At 49.5% G+C, this 21,528-nt stretch overlaps 1 long non-coding RNA gene across 4 annotated transcripts in view; it reads left to right on the top strand.

The window, feature by feature from the left end:
• The window catches only part of LOC140709931 (uncharacterized), a 99,670-nt gene that overhangs the window by 54,381 nt on the left and 23,761 nt on the right, over positions 1–21,528 (top strand). For all 4 annotated transcript variants that reach the window (XR_012090718.1, XR_012090717.1, XR_012090716.1 and 1 more), the window contains exons 3-5: positions 10,516–10,708; positions 11,473–11,554; positions 16,265–16,436. This is a non-coding gene — a long non-coding RNA (uncharacterized lncRNA). The remainder of the gene's footprint in view (positions 1–10,515; positions 10,709–11,472; positions 11,555–16,264; positions 16,437–21,528) is intronic.

Below are 21,528 nucleotides of genomic sequence, written 5' to 3'. Positions count from 1 at the left end.
AGGTAGTTGTGTCTGTCACTCCATCTGCAAGAATGTGCTGAAAGCCTGATATGTGTCAGACCCTGTGGTGGGTGTGAGACGAAGAGGTTAGACAAGATTCCTAACCTCTAGGAACATAACTGTCTATTGTTTGAAATGACCTGTTGGAAATACGGAGACAAAAAGTAGGGAATGATAAAAACCATGAGAGAGGAGGAAATAACTCCTACCATAGGAGTTGAAAGGGGAAGGAAAGCTCTTTGTTTTGAGATGGCAAATGTCAAGGTAGACATCAAAATGAGAAAGCATATTGAGGCCAGACTGGGGATGAGGCAGAATTCTCCTTGCCCAGAACAGAGAAAGCCTTAGCTCCCCTGTTCCTGCCTGGCTGTATTCTGCAAATACCCCTAGGCCAGGTGCGGATGGGAAGTGGAAGGGTGAGGGTGGAAGCTCTAGCTGGGCCAAGGCCAAGGGTGGGAGAATTGACATTTGGATGCTTAAGTGGGGCTTTGGGACTGTCTTTACAGTTACAGCTCCCATCCCTGAAATATCCACTGGGTTCCCCTGGAATATGTGTATCAGGAAACAACGCCTTCCGCTCCTCTGCTCTGTGTTTGTTAGGTGCTGTCACCGAGAGAGTCTGGGAGGGCCTGAGGATGCTCTTCGTAATGGTGCCTCTTTAAAAGGTCCAGCTGGGCTGGGTATAAGTTTATGTCCATGAACTGATGAGATGGATGATGACAGATCCCTTATTTTCTCTAAATCAAATTAAATCCAACCCACAGCAGCCCTGACCTGACTTGGCTGGCATTGACAGGAACTCAGACTCACCTTCGATTAGGCCTCCGTCTGTCCGTCCCTGCTCCCTCCTGATCCAGAGAGTCATACAAAAGTCCCTGGGGACCTATGCTTAACAGTGCGTTCATGGTGACTCCTCTGGTCCTAGGCACATTGTGGTCACTGCTGATATTCTCCTTGTACAATTGTGCATGTCCCTTAGAGCTGGAGGCTTTGCTGGTTTGGTAGTGCTGGGCCCAGGGGCCAGCCATCGTAGGGGCACTTACACAGCCATTCCCCTCCAGGTCACATCAAGGCAGGAGTTACTGATCTTTGCTACCCCGAATCTTAACCCACCCCCTCACCCAGTCTTGGGAGTCTCTTTTCACCCCTTCTTTGCTTCAGTTTCTGCCTCTTCCTCCCTACCAGCAGCATTTGTTCCTCTTCCTTCACCCTAGCATCATTCACTCACTAGAGATGCTCTCTAAGGCCCTGGCGCTTACCTTTGAGCACCCAGCAGAGTCCCTGGGAAGGCTGGTTAAACACAGACTGCTGGGTCTGCCCCCAGATGCTCTGATTCAGTGGGTGTGGGGTGGAGCCTGAGAATGTGCATTTCAAACAAGCTGCCTGCTGCTGCTGCTGCTCCAGGGCCCACAGAGAGAACCACTGCTCCAAGGGGCAGGAACAAAAGTCCGACCCCCGTGGAAGTGGCAGGATAAGATGGGGGAGAAGGGGAGGAGAATTACAGGAAGGTTGAGCTACAAATCAATATTTCCACCAGCTTCCCTGCCATCCACCACCATGTGTTGAATGATGAAAGTCTGCTGACCACAACATGATTCAGATGCGGATTTGGGGGAACTCGTCTGTGTGCAGAGGGAGACCCGGGGGAATTATGTTTTGTGCTTTATCCCCGGTGACCATACGCCTTTTCTTAGCCTGGAGTACAGGACTTCCGATTTGGGGCTTCCAGACTGTCCGACATCTGTCAGTTTCCAGAAAATGGCTCCACCCCCATCCCCAAGCTCAGACTGTAGATTTCTTTTCTGTTGCTCCGGCCTGTCACTGAGAAGACTCGAATCTGCAGAATGTATGTGCAAGTAAAATGTTGAAGCAGCAGGGAAGAGGCCTGGGAGGGGGCAGCTAGACGTGGTGAACTGTGTCAGACAGGTGGCCCACAGGAGCTGGCAGCCCTCTGACCAGCTCTTCTGCTGGGAATAGAAACCCAGCATCTCTGCCTGCAGGGCTTCCTTTTGTCTCTTTTCTCAGTCCCCAGAGACAGGGCCACCCTTGAAGGGCCGGTGGTCAAAGATGGTAAGCCAGAAGTCAGCCCTTCTGCCTCATCTCCCTGTAGCCAGTACTACTGTGTGGTCAGGCTGGAGCTGTCCTGACTTCAGATCTTACTGGTGCCATGTACTAGCTGAGTGTGGTTTTAGATGCGCTGCCTCTCCCCTCTGAGCCAAAGTGTTCTCATTTATATAAGGTGGATAATAATGGCATGTACTTCACAATGTTGCTTGGAGGATTCAAAGGGGAGCTGCTTGTGAATTGCTTAGCTAGTATCTGGCACACAGCACATGCGCAAATAAAGGTGCGTCTCCATCACTCATGACTGTTATTCTGTTCTGGATGTTGGCATTCGTATCTTAGTTTTCCTCATGGACCAGGAGCTCCTTGAGAAGAGGAGCCAGGTTTGATTCCCTTTTGAATCATGCCATTCCATCACCAAACACCTGTTGAGGTCCTACTGTGTGCCACTTACTGTGCTCGGGGCCCATCATCCACTGCTGCGCATAGTGTGTGTGACTTGATGGTTAATGAGTGAAGGGGAGGACTGTGGAGAAGGCTAACAGAAGATAGATTTTATTGAATACCTACTGCGTGCTAAGACAGTGCTGCTTAAATTTCCATGGGCCTGCTACCCACCTGGAGATCTTAGAATCCGATTCTGAGTCTTAGATGTGGGCCGGGGCTTGCGACTCTCCAGGTCTAAGAAGCTGCCAGGTGATGCTGATGCTGCTGGTCTACAGGCCACACTTTGAGTAGCAGGATAGAGACTGCCGTGCATTATGTTACTTATTGCTTGCCGAACCTTACGAGACGAGCTTAGAAACGAGAGTTTATAGAGATTAAATAGCTTAAGATCACACAGCTGACTAGTGTTGGAGTCAGGTCAGCATGCCTCATTTTTGTCTACTGAGCTCACTCACCCTTAAGAGCAGTGGTTCCCAGTGTTGCCACGTATTAAGATCACCCAGGGAGCATTCAACATCCCGATGTCAGGAGAGCTGGGTGGCAGATAATTCTAATTTGTGGCAGAGTTTTAGAACCGTGACCTCAGCGCCCAACCTCATCCGAGGAACAAGAAAGGAAAGGAGATTAATTTTGACATCGAATTTCAGGTACCAATTATAGACTTCCAGAATTTGGAGGTCTGGGTCTTTTTATGATGTTACAGATGAGGAAACTGAGGCCTATGGTGGTTAAAAGGTGCACCCAAAATCACTTAACTCATTGATGGCAAAGTTAGGACTAGAACTCAGGCCTCTGGGCTCTCACTTTTGACGTGGTTCCTCTGCTGGAGGAGGAATCTAGGGACAGAGTATCCATTGGAAAGGCATCTCCATGCTTCTCCACCAGCTGGGACCTCGGAGACTCAGAGGAGACCTAGGATGAAACCGGGAAACATTCACTGACCTCAGAAGAGCAGGAAGGTTTCCTTTGCAATATTCTGCCAATCTTGAAATGGCAGTATGCAACAGAACATACCTTGAAGTTCTAAGGCCTTTAAAATTCCAAGATGAAACATATAATCCCATTTTGGTAGTAGCATAATTGGTGACTTGATTGAGTGCAATAAGGATTTACTGTTTTAATCATTACATAATGTACATTGGTTGTGTTGGGGGGATCAGACCCAACGCGAGGTCATGGGGGTGACGAAGTCCGGTGGAGTCAAAGGACTGAGGAAAAGACAGTTTGAGAGACAGTGGGACCAGGCGGCCATCGTGGATGTGGAGGCTGCGAAGGTCCGGAGCTCAGGAACCCCAGACTATTTATTGGTGATCAAACAGAGAAACAGGTGGTGAGAATGTGGGGGTTGAAAGGGCAGGTGCAGGATCTACAGCTGTGGCAGTTGCCCATTTATACGGAACATGTTCTGCTACTTGAGATAGTGGGAATACAATCGATCTAGGAGCTTAGGAGGGCAAGAAGCAAGGAGTCAGCAAGTCCACACACGTTCCAGAGGCCACGAGAGGTTTTGTGCCCTGAGCCCGGGAGTCTTACGTGCAGCCCTACCTCAGCTTCTCCCAGTACTCACCTGCTTCAGGCCCTACCTCAGCTTCTCCCAGTACTCACCTGCTTCAGGCCCTACCTCAGCTTCTCCCAATACTCACCAGCTTTCCCTACAGGTGGGTTGCTTCATTACAAAGATAGAATGGGCTGCAAATGTGCACAAAAAGGTTTTTTTTTTTGGGGGGGGTCAAGGGAAAGGCATGACTCAGAGTTAAACAGCCCCAAATCTTAGCTATGCCTGTGTAGCTTTACCATATAACCCATTGATAACTTAGTCTTATGGTGAGCTGGTATGCTTCAGTGTAACCATTTGTTGAGCCCTTATTCTGTGAGCAGAGTGGCATTATCCACTTAAGGAATGTAATCACATTTAATCTATATACGATCCCCATGAAGTCAGCATTACTTACAGAGGCCTGCACAGTAGTAATTGGAGGAGCTGGGATGCAAATTCAGCTGTGGGTGAATTCAAATCACCACACTCAGCATAGGAGCTGGTTCCATACCCTTACATTACAGGTGAGGACCAGACAGGAAAAGCAACCCATCCTGGGACACAGGGACAGCAGGTGGCAGGACGGAGCTGAGACTGTGGTCTCCTCACTCTGGGACCAGTGTTGTTTCCTACTACGTCCGTGGAAAATACGGCAAGAAAGAATGGCCAGTACTCCACATGCTGTTCCCCTTTCTGCTCAGGCTCAAGCCATCATGCAGTGAGGAAGTTACTTTCCGTACAGACCAGGCTTGTCTAATTTTTTTTGAGGAACCTATTCGATTAAAGAGAGCCCTTCACCAATCCATGTCCCATCAAATTGACTTAAATGAACACATGCTACGTAGATACACTTTCCCAGTCTATGTCCCACTGAATCTTCCATCTGAGATCATACTATATATCCATTCATTGAGCAAGCAATGGTGAAGTAACTCCTATGTGCCAGGCACTGTGCAGGTGCTGGGGATAAAGAGATAAGGAGAAAGTAGGACACTGAGCCAGTCTCTGCCTTCCCAGTCCTGAGGTCGACAGATAAGGTGAGTTCCTGAAAACTGCCATCATTGCCTTGAAAGTGATATGCACAGGGACACGAGAGCTCAGAGGAGGGCCCCCGTTCTGCTAGGAATGGAGGAAATCCCAGAAGCTTTTCCAGATGAAGTGATTTCAGATACGGGCCCTGAAGTTCAGTAGAGGTGACTAGGTCAATCGTTAAAAGGTAGGTAGGTGTGTGTGTTGGCTCAGATGGAGAACAACGCTTCTGGTAAAGGGAGCAGCATGTGGTCAGGCTGTCAGTGGTGATCAGAATGTGATTTGGATATGCAGATTGGAGGGGAATTAGTACAAGTTCTGTGTGGCTGGATGGTAAAGTTTAAAGGGAAGAGTAGGAAGAGTGGAGGAAATGAGGCTGAAAAGGGAAGAGGGGCCAGGTCATGCAGGGAACTGAACACCATGCTAAGAGGTTTGAATTTTGACTCTCTGAGTAAGTGGGATCCATTTAAGTGGGAGTGAGACTTAGTCTCGTTTCCATTATAGAGAGCTCACACTGACTGCAACAGGGAGAATCCATTAGAGGGGCCAGAGTGGGAGGCAGGGGGTGCATTTAGGTAATTTTTTTTTAAAATTTCAAGACAAATTTCTAAATCCCCAGGGCTTGGTGATTTATTGAAAGTGGGAGGAGCAAAAGAAAGGGTGGAACAAGGACTATGGCTGGATTACTGCCCTGGCCAAAGTGGCTGGGTGTGAGAGGAGCACGAGAATGAGGAAGAAAGGTCTGAGGGGAAGGATCATGTTGACATGTTAATACGAGCCGCCCGTGGGGTGGAAATGTCCAGGAGGAAGTTGGATGCTGGATGCGTACGTCTGAAGCTTGAAGGAGAGAAAACCTTCCTAGAATCCTCTTTACTTATCAGAAAAGACCCCAACGCTGACAACAGTTTGTAATCTCATGATCAATGGCTGTGAAAGAATTAGAGCTTGACCCCAATTGTAGACTGGTGGTTTCAGCTTGTCATACGGCTCAGGGCACTCGGCTGAGCTTCAGCATCCCTGTGAGCACTGGGACAGCTGAGAAGATCTTTGTCCTTTAAAACCACAGCAAATAAGGCAGTCCTCTTAACCTCTTTGATGGGAGTCCAGCACTCCCTCCTTGGTATATTTTTACTGAGTGCTTTCTGTGTTGCAGGCATCGAGGATACAGGATTGGGAAGAAGGTTGCTGCCCTTGAGTGTCTCCAGGGCCACTGGGGCAGACACATCAGCGTAGGATTAAGATACCACGTTACAGGCAGAAGAAACTGGGGGTCAGTGTTCAGCGGGTCCAAGTGTTCTTCGACTTCGGCGTGGTAAATACCACTATGGGGTTGGTGCAGATAATTGTGGGATGGTTTTCGTTTTTCATTTTGGTGAATGATGTGCAAAGCTCACAACTGCAGAGAGACTGAGACTTCAACTTCAGCTTCGAAATCTTCACATTTTTCAATTTTATCACAATTTTGACTTCCTCTAGTTATTGGGAAGGGTGCTCCCTGGGTCAGCTCACTTGATGCTGTGTTAATGGTGATGAGCAAAGTAAAAGGAAGAATTGAGTGTGGTTAGAACACAGACAGACTGCCCTGTTCTACCTGGTACCGGGAGAATACAGAAGGCTTCCCAGGGGAAGAAATGGCACTTGTGTGCGTCTTTAAAAATGAATTCTGCACTTCAGGAGGCCAAGGCAGGAGAGTCACCTGAGTCCAGGAGTTTGAGACTACCCTAGATAATAGCGAGACCGTGTCTTTACAAAACATTAAAAAAATAGTTTGATCTGGTGGCATGTGCCTGTGGTCCCAGCTTCTCTGGAGGCTGAGGTGAGAGGATTGCATGAGCCCAACAAGTCAGGGTACAGTGAGCCATGATCACGCCACTGCACTCACCCTGGGTATCAGAGCGAGGCTCTGTTTCAGAAAAGAAAAATGGCCAGGAGACGGTGGCTCAAGCCTGTAATTGCAGGACTTTGGGAGGGTGAGGCGGGTGGATCACTTGAGGTCAGGAGCTCAAGACCAGCCCGGCCAACATGATGAAATGTCATCTCTACTAAAAATACAAAATTAACTGGACGTGGTGTTGGGCTTGTAATACCAGCTACTTGGGAGGCTGAGGCAGGAGATTCTCTTGAACCCAGAAGGTGGAGGTTGCAGCGAGCTGAGATCGTGCCGCTGCACTCCAGTGCAGCCTGGGTGACAGAGTAAGACTCCATCTCAAAAAAAAAAAAAAAAAAAAAAAAAAAAAGAGTTGGACTTCGTTTGTGTCAGCATCCATGGCTTTTGCGAATGCCAAGGAGTGAAGAGAAGTTGAGAGCAGGTGGTATGTGGGAGAGTGGGGAGAATTCTGAGCTGACAGCTCTGCGTGTCGTTCTGCAGAGACAGTCCCCGGAGGGGAGTGGCGGAGGCTGTAGGGAAGAGGTAACACGTGCAGTGTCCACAGGTTCCAGGCAGATAACATCAGTGAGAGAACTCGGTGGGGTGACCAACTGTCCTGGTACCTAGGACTGAGGGGTTTCCCAGGAAACGTCCCCCAGCCGACCAAGATGAGTTGGTCACCTTGGAATGAGGCCCGGCCTTGCCTGCCTAGAAAGGGTCTGCTCTCTCCATGGGGCAGCTCCTTGGAAAGGCTGGGATTGCTGGATCTTCCAAATGTCCAAGAGAAACTGAATATCCAAAATTTAATGCAAATTCTTTTGGTTTTTAAATGTTGACAGCAAATTCAAATGTTTTAGAAACATGATGCTGGCCAAACCAAACATTTCTGTGGGCTGCGTGAGGCCTGCAGTCTGCCCTTTTGAAGATCTCTGGCTACAGTGATGAAAGTGAAGCCTCGCATGTCCCACCCTGTTCCTGCCCTGAGGCTCCTTAAAGCCACATCCAGACGATTTTCATTATGGAGAGTGATTTCGGTGATCAGTCATTTGGTTTTTAATTTGATGTTCTAACCAGATTTGGATGCTGTGCACAGAATGTGATGGACAAAGCGGCAGTGAATAGTGGTAATAGGGACATGCATTCTATTTGTTTTGAAAGATAAAATAATTGCTGAATGGCTTGTTCTGCCCCAAATCTGGAAACCTATTTGGTCAGAAAAATAAGAATGTATTTTTCAAATATCAGCCTTAAGGTTCTTGTATCTTGGGCACCTGGACAGCCCTCTGGCAAAATAAGGCTGGGAGAAAACAATCCCTTTGTGGGAAACTTGGAGGTTCAGGGGACTGCTGTTTGAAGGTGGTGGAGGGTGATAAAGTCAACTCAACACGGTGATCGCATGCCTGGGTTGTAATGTGACTGTGGGGAAACCCCCTAACCCCTGTGGTCCGGGGTTTCCCCATCTGTGTGGCAGGGAGGCTGGCTTGCAGGATCGTTCCCAAGAAGCATCCACCCCGTCAGCTCTCTAACTCTGAGCTTTAACTTTGATGAGACTTTTGCTGGGATTTCTCTGGCCCTGCCAGGGCGACAGAGTCAGGGGAGATTTTGAGGAACAAATCAGTCTAAACAACTTTGACGTCTTTTTTTTCTAGGTGGAATTAGTAGATATAGGGCTTTAATAAGTTGATCTGATGTCTGGGCTCCACCAGGCCAGCTCTCCGAATGGCATTTTTCACTGTGTCACTTGATTTTTCTTTGAGTGTGGCTCAGAATATAGATGCGGGAGCTGGGTGCAGGAAGAAACCTTCAAAGGCAGGGGTTTTGCAGTCAGGGAACTATACGCTCCAAGAGATGGAGGGTAGGGCATGTCGGGGAGGACCTGTATTCGTGCCAAGCTGCAGTGTCACCTTTATTAATGATGACAGGGAGAGGAAGTCTGGGGACTGCAGAGGATGGTCATCGGCAGGTGATACTACTTTTCCAAAGGACAGGGAAGTGGGACAAACAGGACTCTAAGAGGTGAGAGGTGAACAGAGGGAGAGAAAGGCAAAAAAAAAAAAAAAAAAAAGAAAAAAGAAAAAAAATTGAGTATGATGTCATCTGGAAAATGGCAAACAGATGAATCCATGAAGTGTCACTCCCAGAGCAGGGAGGAAGCTTCCAGAGAAGGAGCCAGCCTGCCGGGGAGCTGAGGCCTGAAAGGAAGCACAGGTTGGGTTGGCTTTGCAGTGCCCTAGCCAGGGGTCAGCCACAGCTGGCACGTGAGCCCAGGCGTGGACTTCCACTTTCTTCTGGCCCTTTCTGCCCAGAGCCCCCTTTTGTTTTTTCATGAAAGACATCAGATGGAACGCTGTATCTAGAAGGCTCTTTACCAGAGCTCGTTAATGTGAACCATTGGAGTCAGCTTTTTAAACAGTTCTCTGAGTTCAGCTTCGTAGGATTTTTCTCCTCATGGGGATCAGCTTCATAAAAGCCAGAGCATGATGATTCTGCCAGTTTTTGCTGTGAACAGATGAAATAGTACTCCCTTTATGAAAATGAAGTGCAATGACTTCAGGTAGCTTTGTTTCCAGGCATTCACGGCCGTCCTCATCGTGATCCATTTCCGTGCGCTGTCCTCTTGTGGCCAGCCTGGTTGTTCACTGCTGCTTCCACTGGGTTTTCCCAGCTTCCCTCACTGGGACCAATGCAGGTGTTCACAGCTTTGCACATTGGGCTCAGGCCATGGGTTCATAGCCGTCTTCATCAGAGAAATCCAAGGTGTTCACAACTGTCCTTTCCGGGTGCAGCTGAAGTCGCCCTCACTTGGACCCAGCCCAGGTGTTAATAGTCGTCCTCAGTGGGGTTAGCCCAGTTGTTCACAGCATCTTTCTCGGGGTGGGTTTAGGTGTCGAGAGCCATTCGTCTTGGGCCCAGCCAGCTGTTCATAGGCATCCTCATGGGGGCAGGCTCGGTCTCTCACAGTGGCTCTCACTGAAACCAGGGCAGGTGTTTTTGGCTGTCTTTACTGGGCCCAGACTAGACATTCATAGCTGTGCTCATGCGACCAGCCACAGTGTTTACAGCTGTCTACATGGCAATCGTCCCTGGTGCCACAGCTGTCCTTACTGGTTTAGCCCAAGTGTTCTCAGCTGTTCTCTTTGGACCCAGGCCAGGTGTTCACAGCTGTCCTCGCTGGCCCTGCCCAGGTTTTCATGGCAACTCTCACTGGGCCCAGCTCAGGGGTTCACAGCTATTTACTTAGGGCCGAGCCCAAACACTCCCAAGTTGTCCTTATAGAGCCCAGCCAAGGCGTTCACAGCTGTCCTCCTCGGTATCTAGCCCAGGTGTTAGTACTTGTCCTCACTGGGCCCAGGCTACGTGTTCACAGTCATCCCCATCCAGGTCAGCCCAGGTGTTCACAGCCTCCCTCGTTTGTGTGAGCTCAGCTCTTTATAGCAACAGTTTTTTATAGCTGTCAGTATGAAGGCAAGCCCAGGAGTTCACGCTTCCTCTCAATGACATGAAGCCCAGAGTAAGAGCCATTTTCATTGGCCTGAGGCCACCTGTTCATCGCCATCTTCATTATGTCCAGCCCAGGGTTTCCCAGCTGTCTTCATCCAGGCCTGAACCGGTGTTCACAGTGGTCCTCATCTAAACCAGCCACGGAGTTCTCTGTCCTTCACATGACAGCCAGCCCAGATGTTCACAGCCGTCCTGATCGGGCCAGCTAGTTTGTTCACATGTGTGCTAATTGGTTCCAGCCACCCTCATAGAGGCCATCCCAGGTAATGACAGCCATCCATACTGGGCCCAGCCCTGGTGTTCATTGCTTTCCTCACAGGACTTCTCCCAGTTGGTTCCAGCAGTTTCCATGGTCCCAGGCCAGGGCTTCCCAGATGTCCCCCATGGGGACAGCCCATCCGTTCACCATCGTCTTAATTAGGCGCGGTGCAGATGTTCACAGCTGTCCTCATTCGGCTCAGCCAAAATGAACAGAACTGTCCTCCTGAGCACACACCAGATGTTTCTAGCTGTCCACATTGGGGTCAGCCCAGGTGTTGATAGCCATGTGTTCTGGGCCCATCCCAGTTATTCCAGGCTGTCCCCTTGGGCCCAGCCCAGGTGTTCACAGCCATCCTCATTGGTCCGGGCACAGGTGTTCACAGCTATCCTCCTTCGCCCCAGGCCAGATATTCACATTCAATCTCACTGGGCCCAGCCAAGGTCTGCAATGCTTTAATTACCGGGAGTAGCTCATGCTTTCACACCCTTCCTCACTGGTGCCTACTAAATTTGTCAAAGCTGTCATTGGCCGCTGCCAGGGGTTCCTTCAGAACCTCATCCCCCAGGAGCTTGCTACAAGTGCCAGAAATCTGGCCACTTGGCCAAGGAATGCCCGCAGCCCGGGATTCCTCCTAAGCCGTGTCCCATCTGTGCGGGACCCCACTGGAAATCGGACTGTCCAACTTGCCCGGCACCCCCTCCCAGAGCCCCTGGACTCTCGCCCAAGGCTCTCTGACTGACTCCTTCCCACACCTTCTCCGCTTAGTGGCTGAAGACTGACGCTGCCCCATCGCCTTGGAAGCCTCCTGGACCATCACAGACGCTTTGGATAACTCTTACAGTGGCGGGTAAGTCCGTCCCCTTCTTAATCAATACGGAGGCTAGCCACTCCATATTACCTTTTTCAAGGGCCTGTTTCCTTTGTCTCCCTAACTGTTGTGGTTATTGATGGCCAGGCTTCTAAACCCCTTAAAACTCCCCAACTCTGGTGCCAACTTGGACAATACTCTTTTAAGCACTCCTTTTTAGTTATCCCACCTGCCCAGCTCCCTTATTAGGTCGAGGCATTTTAACTAAATTATCTGCTTCCCTGACTATTCCTGGGCTACAGCCACACCTCATTGCTGCCTTTTCCCCCAGTTCAAAGCCTTCTTCGCATCCTCCCCTTGTATCTCCCCACCTTAACCCACAGGTATGGGACACCTCTACTCCCTCCTTGGTGACCGATCGTGCACCCCTTACCATCCCATTAAAACCGAATTACCCTTAGCCCGCTGGATGCCAATATCCCATCCCACAACACGCTTTAAAAGGATTAAAGCCTGTTATCACTCGCCTGTTACAGCATGGCCACCTAAAACCTATAAACTCTCCCTACAATTCTCCCATTTTACCTGTCTAAAAACCAGGCAAGTCTTACAGGTTAGTTAAGGATCTGCGCCTTTTCAACCAAATTGTTTTGCTTATCCACCCTGTAGTGCCCAACTCGTACACTCTTTCGTCCTCAGTACCTTCCTCCACAACTCACTATTCAGTTCTTGATCTTAAAGATGCTTTTTTCACTATTCCCGTGCACCCCTTGTCCCAGCCTCTCTGCTTTTACCCCAGACTGACCCTGACACCCATCAGTCCCAGCAGCTTACCTGGGCTCTACTGCTGCAAAGCTTCAGGGACAGCCCTCGTTACTTCAGCCTCCAAGCTCTTTCCCATGATTTACTTTCTTTCCACCCCTCTGCTTCTCACCTTATTCAATATATTGATGACTTTGTAGTCAAAGACTTTGTACTTTGTAGCTCCTCCTTTGAATCTTCTCAACAAGACACCCTCCTGCTCCTTCAGCATTTATTCTCCAAGGGATATTGGGTATCCCCCTCCAAAGCTCAAATTTCTTCTCCATCCGTCACCTACCTTGGCATAATTCTACATAAAAACACCGTGCTCTCCCTGCCGATCATGTCCGACCAATCTCTTAAACCCCAACACCTTTTTTCTACAAAACAACTCCCTTTCTTCCTAGGCATGGTTGGATACTTTCACCTTTGGATACCTGGTTTTGCTGTCCTAACAAAACTATTATATAAACTCACAAAAGGAAACCTAGCTGGCCCCATTGATCCTAAATCCTTTCCTCACTCCTCTTTCCATTTCTTAAAAACAGCCCTAGAAGCTGCCCCCACACTAGCTCTCCCTAACTCATCCCAACCCGTTTCCATCACACACAGCCGAAGCTGCAGGGCTGTGCGGTCGGAATTGTTACACAAGAGCCGGGACCGTGCCCTGTAGCCTTTCTGTCCAAACAACTTGACCTTGCTGTTTTAGGCTGGCCCCCACGTTATTCCTGATACCACACCTGACCTCCTTGACTGTATCTGTCTGATCCACCTGGCGTTCACTCTGTTTCCCCATGTTTCCTTCTTTCCTGTTCCTCACCCTGATCACAATTGGTTTATTGATGGCAGTTCCATCAGGCCTAATCGCCACTCACCAGCAAAGGCAGGCTATGCTACAGTATCTTCCACATCTATCATTGAGGCCACCGCTCTGCCCCCTCCACTACCTCTCAGCAAGCCGAACTCATTGCCTTAACTGGAGCCCTCACTCTTGAAAAAGGACTACGCGTCAATGTTTATACTGACTATGCCTTCCATATCCTGCACCACCCTGCTGTTATATAGGCAGAAAGAAGTTTCCTTACTATACAAGAGTCCTTCATTATTAATGCCTCTTTAATAAAAACTCTTTTCAAGGCCGCTTCATTTCCAAAGAAAGCTCGAGTCATTCATTGCAAAGGCCATCAAAAGGCATCAGATCCCGTCACTCAGGACAACGCTTATGCTGATAAGATAGCAAAAACAGCAGCAAGCTTTCCAACTTCTGTCCCTCAGGGCAGTTTTTCTCCTCACTTGGCCACTCCCACCTACTCCCTCACTGAAACTCCACCTATCTCTTCCTGCACAAGGCAAATAGTTCTTGAACCAAAGAAAAGATCATCTTCCAGTCTCACAGGCCCATTCTATTCTGTCGTCATTTCATAACCTCTTCCATGTAGGTTACAAGCCGCTGGCCCACCTCTTAGAACCTCTCATTTCCTTTCCATCGTGGAAATCTGTCCTCAAGGAAATAACCTCTCAATGTTCCATCTGCTATTCTTCTACTTCTCAAGAATTACTCAGGCCCCCTCCCTTCCCTACACGTCAAGTTCGGGGATTTGTCCCTGCCCAGTACTGGCAAATTGACTTTACTCACATGCCTCCAGTCAGGAAACTAAAATACCTCTTGGTGTGGGTAGACACTTTCACTGAATGGGTAGAGGCCTTTCCCACAGGGTCTGAGAAGGCCACCGTGGTCATTTCTTCCCTTCTGTCAGACATAATTCCTCAGTTTGGCCGTCCCACCTCTATACAGTCCAATAACAGACTGGCCTTTATTAGTCAAATCACCCAAGCAGTTTCTCAGGCTCTTGGTATTTAGTGGCTCCTGGTTTTACCTCAATCTGCCACCCTTAAGTCTCTCTTGAAGTGGATAGATCTTCAGTGGCAAGGTACCCTCCAATACTTTCACCCTGATGAAGTCCTATTCTTTACTTTTATACTTACTCTTATTCTGGTTCCCCTTCCAATGCCACCCTCTACCTTTCCCCAGCCATCTCCACCACACTATCAAACTTACTCTTTCCTAGCCGTTTCTAATCCTTCTTTAACAAAAAAATGCTGGCTTTTCATTTCTCTTTCCTCCAAAATTGCTGAGGCCTTGACTTACTGCTGAAAAAAGAGGACTCCATATATTTTTAAATGAAGAGTGTTGTTTTTATCTAAATCATTCTGGCCTGTTACATGACAACATAAAACCCAAGGATAGAGCCCAAAAACTCACCAGTCAAGCAAACAATAACGTTGAACCCCCTTGGACACTCTCTAATTGGATGTCCTGCGTACTCCCAATTCTTAGTCCTTTAATACCTATGTTTCTCCTCCTCTTACTTTATTCGGAACTTGTGTCTTTCGTTTAGTTTCTCAGTTCATAAAAACCGCATCCAGGCCATCACCAGTAATTCTATACAACAAATGCTCCTTCTAACAACCCCACAGTATTGCCCCTTACCCCAAAATCTTTCTTCAGTTGAATCTCTCGCACTGTAGGTTCCTGTGCTACCCCTAATCCCGCTCGAAGCAGCCCTGAGAAACATCGCACATTATCTCTCCATACCACCCCCCAAAATTTTCGCTGCCCCAACCCTTTACTGCTATTTTGTTTTATTTTTCTTATTAATATGAGAAGACAGGAATGTCAGTCCTCTGAGCCCAAGCTAAGCCATCATATCCCCTGTGACCTGCATGTATACATCCAGATGGCCTGAAGCAACTGAAGATCCACAAAAGAAGTGAAAATAGCCTTAACTGATGACATTTCACTGTTGTGATTTATTTTTGCAGTACAACTGATCAATGTACTTTGCAATTTCCGCCACCTTTAAGAAGGTTCTTTATGATCTTCCCCACCCTTAAGAAGGTTCTTTGTAATTCTCCCCACACTTGAGAATGTACTTTGTGAGATCCACCCCCTGCCCCTAAAACATTGCTTTTAACTCCACTGCCTGTCCCAAAACCTGTAAGAACTAATGATAATCCCACCACCCTTTGCTGACTCCTTTTTTCGGACTCAGCCCGCGTGCACCCAGGTGAAATAAACAGCCTTGTTGTTCACACACACACACACACACACACACACACACCTGTCGTTGGCCAGACCCCATTGTACACAGTCATCCCCATTGAGCACAGCGCAGGTGTTCACAACTATCCTCATCGGACTGAGCCCAGTTGTTCGTTGCAATCATTACTTGGGGAAGTCCAGGTTTTCTCATATGTCCTAATTGGGGACCAGCCCAGAAGTTAATAACCCTTTTCATCTGGGCCAGCACGCTCAGGTATTCACAGTTATCCTTGTCCTGATCAGTCCATCTGTTCAAAGCTGCCTCCTGGGCCCAGCCTAGCAGCAGTTTTCAGTGGGCCCAGGCCATGTGTTCATAGCCGTCCTCTTCTGAGAACACTCAAGTTTTCATAGACATCCTCATTGTGTCCAGCTGATGTTGTCCCCGGGGCAGGGGGCGGGCTCAGCCCAGGTGTTAATCATCCTCAGTGGGATTAGCCCAGTTCCCAGCGGTCTTCACTGGGGTGAGTCCAGATGTCTGTCAAGAGTCATCCATATTGGGGTCGTTGAGGTGTGTGTTCATAGCCATCCTCCCAGCACAGGTCCATGACTTCCCCTTGTTAGAGGTGAATGTGATCCTGGGCATCATTTCTCTGGGGGAAAAATTGGCCTCTCTGGGGCTCCAGTTCCTCTCTGCTGCTGGCTCTCCTAGGCTGCCAGTAGCATATCACACTTCTCCTGTGTAGAGGGGGCAAGGGCACCCCCTTCACACTTTCCCCATGAAGCTGAAAGTAGCCAAATTCTCCCTTAGAAGAAGTTTACTGCTTCTTTGAGTAAACATAGAAATAGATCTTTCCAGTCTCAAAGAAAGTTAGATTTGTTTCACTGGAGTTGGTTTCTCCACCCAGGTCGAGTGGAGTGTGGAGTGGCCCACACCCATGTCAACCAGTGGCTCTGAATTGTTGATGGGCAACACCACTAAGGTGCTCACGGCCACTCTGTGTCCTCCCAGTTCCTGCTGAGGATCCCCTGGAAGGCCTCGCCAGTGAGCTCAGATGAGGATGCCCATGGCATTTGAAGGTCAGGCCACCTGGTTTTATCTGAGAGAAAGTTATTTTCTTATTAAGATATGATCATATGTATCATTTGTGACTTGTATGGTGTCCTTGGTGGGGGAAATTCTGAATGAGCGTCTGTTCCCCACTGAGGCTTGACTTAAGGCAGCAGGAGAAAATGACAGCATCAGCCACACACTGAGTGGCCGTGAGCTTTTCCCTTAGCAGCTTGATTCTCCCCTTGGGGCAAAATCACTAAACTGCCAAGCAACATGTCCTTGAGAGGAAACATCCTCCAGGAAAAACTTTAGCATGAGTCGGTTCGTTCTATTCTTCTGTGTTCCTTTGAACACGATTTCCCATCTGGTTTTCTAATGTCACCAAGTGAAGAAAAGACGTGTGCACACAGGACACAGGATGGTCTGAAGCTCAGTGTCTTTCTTTCTGTAAATGCAGGCCAACAAATGCGCCAAAGAAAAAGGTGTGTGTTCTGGAAGCACTGCTTTCTAAGGAGAGAGCTTTAGTGCTGCCAAAGGTAGCACTTCCTAGCCTGCTTTTGCGGAGAGCCACTTCAGTTTGAGCTTCCTGACAGAAATGAGGTTTGGACAGTTCGGTGTAGAAAACACTGAGTCCAATAAAGAACTGTGACCATCCACTGGAGTCTAGGGAGGCAGGATTGTCAAGTAGATGAAATGGTGTGTGCATCGGGGTGGGGAGGGAGGCAGGATTGTCAAGTAGATGGAATGGTGTGTGCATCGGGGTGGGGAGGGAGGCAGGATTGTCATGTAGATGGAATAGTGTGGTGTGCATCGGGGTGGGGATGGAGGCAGGATTGTCATGTAGATGGAATAGTGTGGTGTGCATCGGGGTGGGGAGGGAGGCAGGATTGTCAAGTAGATGGAATAGTGTGGTGTGCATCGGGGTGGGGAGGGAGGCAGGATTGTCAAGTAGATGGAATAGTGTGGTGTGCATCGGGGTGGGGAGGGAGGCAGGATTGTCATGTAGATGGAATAGTGTGGTGTGCATCGGGGTGGGGAGGGAGGCAGGATTGTCATGTAGATGGAATGGTGTGGTGTGCATCGGGGTGGGGAGGGAGGCAGGATTGTCAAGTAGATGGAATGGTGTGTGCATCGGGGTGGGGAGGGAGGCAGGATTGTCATGTAGATGGAATAGCGTGGTGTGCATCGGGGTGGGGAGGGAGGCAGGATTGTCATATAGATGGAATGGTGTGTGCATCGGGGTGCGGAGGGAGGCAGGATTGTCAAGTAGATGGAATAGTGTGGTGTGCATCGGGGTGGGGAGGGAGGCAGGATTGTCAAGTAGATGGAATAGTGTGGTGTGCATCGGGGTGGGGAGGGAGGCAGGATTGTCAAGTAGATGGAATAGTGTGGTGTGCATCGGGGTGGGGAGGGAGGCAGGATTGTCAAGTAGATGGAATAGTGTGGTGTGCATCGGGGTGGGGAGGGAGGCAGGATTGTCAAGTAGATGGAATAGTGTGGTGTGCATCGGGGTGGGGAGGGAGGCAGGATTGTCATGTAGATGGAATAGTGTGGTGTGCATCGGGGTGGGGAGGGAGGCAGGATTGTCAAGTAGATGGAATGGTGTGTGCATCGGGGTGGGGAGGGAGGCAGGATTGTCATGTAGATGGAATAGCGTGGTGTGCATCGGGGTGGGGAGGGAGGCAGGATTGTCATGTAGATGCAATAGTGTGGTGTGCATCGGGGTGGGGAGGGAGGCAGGATTGTCATGTAGATGGAATAGTGTGGTGTGCATCGGGGTGGGGAGGGAGGCAGGATTGTCATGTAGATGGAATAGTGTGGTATGCATCGGGGTGGGGAGGGAGGCAGGATTGTCAAGTAGATGGAATAGTGTGGTGTGCATCGGGGTGGGGAGGGAGGCAGGATTGTCATATAGATGGAATGGTGTGTGCATCGGGGTGCGGAGGGAGGCAGGATTGTCAAGTAGATGGAATAGTGTGGTGTGCATCGGGGTGGGGAGGGAGGCAGGATTGTCATGTAGATGGAATAGTGTGGTGTGCATCGGGGTGGGGAGGGAGGCAGGATTGTCAAGTAGATGGAATAGTGTGGTGTGCATCGGGGTGGGGAGGGAGGCAGGATTGTCAAGTAGATGGAATAGTGTGGTGTGCATCGGGGTGGGGAGGGAGGCAGGATTGTCATGTAGATGGAATGGTGTGTGCATCGGGGTGGGGAGGGAGGCAGGATTGTCATGTAGATGGAATAGTGTGGTGTGCATCGGGGTGGGGAGGGAGGCAGGATTGTCAAGTAGATGGAATAGTGTGGTGTGCATCGGGGTGGGGAGGGAGGCAGGATTGTCATGTAGATGGAATAGTGTGGTGTGCATCGGGGTGGGGAGGGAGGCAGGATTGTCATGTAGATGGAATAGTGTGGTGTGCATCGGGGTGGGGAGGGAGGCAGAAGTGTCAAAACCTTGGGGATTTCCCTAACATAATTTTAAGACTACGTTTAACACTGACATGACCACATTAGGAAACCCGGCAGGAAAATCCACTTTTATTAATAAATGTCATGTCACTTGCTCTCCCAAACACAGGAGGCATGTTTTGCCCTGCATGTGTGTGAGGAGACTATGGGGTCCCAGAGCGGAAAACTTCTCTAGTAATAAAGTATAGAAATTATCCCTGAAAGTGTAGTCTTTGCTTTGCTACTTCTGTAAGCTGTGGAACTGGGGAATTTTGCCTGTCTCCTATCCTCCACCCCCCCAGCTGCAAGTCCCCAGGTGTCAGTGGGGCCTTGACCCTCTCCCACTGGCCTCCCTGGCACCCCTGCAATGCCCTTGCCCCTGGTAGACCCCAGCTAGTGCCCACTGCCTGCACTGGTTCGATTTCAACAGGTCCACAGGAGGATTTCCACCCTGTTAGTCTCTACGGAAGATAGACTGCCCCAAGAAGGGAACTGCCATGAGGCTTGCAATCCTTTTCATCTGGTGAGGGGTAATGGGAAGTATCAGGATCCTGCCTCCTGAGATGGGGCCTACCTAAACGGGCGTCGACATCTCCTCTTGGCCGTATTCGGAACATCCCATGCTGCAGCCAAGCTCGGATAATAAAATGCTGCCACTAATTGTACGCCCTCCCAAAGCCTCCCACCTTCATTTTCTGATTGCTGTTTCTGAAAAGTGGAGGTGTAGGCAGCTGTTGAGAATGAGCCACTTACCTGTCAGGTAGCAGCAAAAGGTCTGCAATGGCAGATGAGTCCCAGTGATCTCACCTCCTCTGCAAAGGGTGATGATCGCTGGGAAGTGTCTTGGTCCCAGATGCTAAGATTCGGTAGACGTGGACTGGCAGCTGAGCTCCAGAGGCCAGGACATGTGTGAGAATTATTTATCCATCTTCCTCCCAGAGATATATGCTGTTTGCTCTGCCCTTTGCTATGAAAACCAAGGTGGATAGAACAAAACAAGGAAGTCGTCACATCCTCTCTCTGAGAAAAATCTTGAATTCCCATGTAAAATATCTCTCTAGGGTCACAGAAGGAGGGGAAAGGTATCTGAGAGCTTTGTAGAGAGTGACAGCTGCAGAGGCTCAAAGTGGGGAGAAAAGGCTCCAGCTGGGTGCAGGGTCTTTGTGCCGGTGAAGCTGGGACTCCTGGGAGGCAGGGGGGCAGTCCCCCAATGTGAAAGAGAGTCGACTGCAATCTCCACTAACTAAGCGTGAGGAAGGGGCTGACGCCCAGTTTTTAACCCACCATAACCTTCTCCTCAGGGCAAGGTCAGTAGGGAGTAACTCCTGGGGGCATTGCTGTTAGTGCAGCCTGCAAAACCTGTTCGCGTGCAGCTTGGAAATGCAGCGGGTGCTGGACTGGGATCTCTCTAGTGGAGCAGAGCTCAAAAAAGAAGAAGCAAGCACTACCCCACCCCAGCCCACCCCATCTTACTGTAGGCCACAGTGCGACTTGGGCATAAGTGGACTGAGGCACTAGCCACCCAGCTGCAGCCCACACTGACATCCCCTCCAGGGAACAGGCCAGAGCTGAGGCACGAGCCGCTCAAACACATGCAGTATTGTGGTAAACTGAGGAGCGGAGAGATGGATGTGAAAATCAGGAGGATTGTTTATTTTAGGTACACACCGGCTCAGTGGACTCACGTCCAAAAAGCTGAGCCCTAAACAAAGACAGGGTGGGGTGTTTGTACGTGGGCTTACGATAAACAAAACAAAAGCAGGTAATCATATGATAGGTCACATAATCTATAGCACAGCATAACTTGTGGCCTTGCATAGCCGGTGGCCTTGTAGCTGCATTGAAAGAAAAACAAGAACTGACTAAATACAGACATTCGTAAAACACGATCACGCTGAAGAAGCCTGAGGAAAGAGTAACAGTAAAAGAATTTGCCTTTCTTTTTCCTTTAACCTTGCTCTGGAAGTGGGGCGGGGGGTGTCTGGAGCCCATTCCTTTGGCCTTGGTTTTCTGGACAGCGTTATCTTATAACTGTCCTTGAAGTGAGCTTGCTAGGCAGAGGAAAACTTGTTTTCTTTTAAACCCTTGCCTTGCCTGTTACTTTTCTTGGAGTGAATGAATGCATATGTATTTTTAATTTTTCTGCCTCAGCAGGACACCGCAGGGATTCCCAGAAGGGCCTGTGTTTGGAGAGGGGCCTGTGCAGGTGGCAGGGGTCCATATGGGAGGGAGACAGGAGCCAGTGAGCTACAGTCATCGACCTGGAGGTGACTGTCCGTGCTCAGACAGGCTGGCAAGACTGGGCACCCAGGCTTATTAATGTGGAAAGATGTCCCTAGGACAGCAAAGGGGCTGAACAGTGAGCTCAAACAGTGGGTGCAGTTCCCCGGGCCTGGGGAGACAGAGGAGGGCTCAGGGACAAGGTATACTGAAAATGGATGCTATATAAACAGTAGGTTCGGGGAAGCAGTGGGGCAGCCTGGGAGGACAGACATTCTTCGTGGAGGGAGGTGATTAGCACGTGGGAGGTAGGAAAAGGCTAGGGGCTAGCCAGGCCAGTGTGTGGCTCACTAGTGGAAGGGACGGCTGAACAGAAATGGATGGGACCACATCGCAGAGGCCCTTGCATGCCACACAGGGGAGTGAAAGAGAAGGGAAATTGCACTTGTAGAGAGG

This window comes from Chlorocebus sabaeus, chromosome 23 (assembly GCF_047675955.1).
Source record: "Chlorocebus sabaeus isolate Y175 chromosome 23, mChlSab1.0.hap1, whole genome shotgun sequence".
Classification (NCBI taxonomy): Eukaryota; Metazoa; Chordata; class Mammalia; order Primates; family Cercopithecidae; genus Chlorocebus; species Chlorocebus sabaeus.
This window is presented reverse-complemented; position numbering and strand designations above follow the sequence as displayed.